We start from the raw sequence: 1,292 nt of genomic DNA, 5'->3' as shown, positions 1-1,292 counted from the left end.
TAAAAGTTAAACATTCTAAAAATAGAATTATTAACAAAAACCAACAAAACCAACAACCACATGATCAAGTGTAAATCGTAGCGGAATAGCTGCGCTTGGTTGTGTTGGCTTAGCAAAAATGAAAAAGTGGGAAAAAAGCAACGATAATTTACAAGTCGGACTTAGCACAGTGCGTAGGCAACTGGCTGAGTCAGTGGGATCGTCGGTTCGAATCCTACTGAAAGAAGTCTGATGAGGAAATATGGTGATTTCCGAAATAGCTATCACTTCTACAATTTTTTCAAATTATTGTTGCTTTTCCACAATAAGTTTTTCATAATATATAGTTATAAGGTCATAAAATTACAAAAACAAATAAATTAAGGACGAGCACACCTAAAAGTTAAACATTCTAAAAATAGAATTATTAACATAAACCAACAAAACCAACAACCACATGATCAAGTGTAAATCGTAGCGGAATAGCTGCTCTTGATTGTGTTGGCTTAGCAAAAATGAAAAAGGGGGAAAAAAGCAACGCTAATTCGGACTTAGCACAGTGCGTACGCAACTGGCTGAGTCAGTGGGATCGTCGGTTCGAATCCTACTGAAAAAAGTCTGATGAGGAAATGTGGTGATTTCCGAAATACCTATCACTTCTACCATTTTTTCAAATTATTGTTGCTTTCCACAATAAGTTTTTCATTAAAAACGGCCTCGAGCTCAATAAAAATTTTTGAATATAATTGTTATAAGGCCATAAAATAACAAAAACAAACAACTTACAGACGAGCACACCTAAAAGTTAAACATTCTAAAAATAGAATTATTAACAAAAACCAACAAAACCAACAACCACATGATCAAGTGTAAATCGTAGCGGAATAGCTGCGCTTGATTGTGTTGGGTTAGCAAAAATGAAAAAGTGGGGAAAAAGCAACGATAATTTACAAGTCGGAATTAGCACAGTGCGTAGGGACCTGCTTTTCATTTTCATTTCATTAAATTTAAATCAAACATACAACCATAGGTTAAATTACAATGTTTGAGTCTTAACACTAGAAAGCTTATGTTCTACACCACAATATGGCAAATAATTAAACAAAAGGAGAGTAATTAAAAAGAAGAAACAGTAGGGGAGGACAGAAAAAATACGAGGGACAGACATGGAGGTTACAGGTATACATCTCTAGTACTCGTTTAACAAATAGCGTAATAATTCATTCTTAAATTGCAGTGTGCGTTTTATGTTTTTAATTTTATGAGGCAGAGCATTCCAAAGACGGACAGCGAAAACAAAGAACTGTCGTTCT

The sequence above is a fragment of the Rhagoletis pomonella genome, unplaced genomic scaffold, assembly GCF_013731165.1.
Source record: "Rhagoletis pomonella isolate Grant_MI unplaced genomic scaffold, Rhpom_1.0 Rhpom_scaffold_00002, whole genome shotgun sequence".
Classification (NCBI taxonomy): Eukaryota; Metazoa; Arthropoda; class Insecta; order Diptera; family Tephritidae; genus Rhagoletis; species Rhagoletis pomonella.
This window is presented reverse-complemented; position numbering follows the sequence as displayed.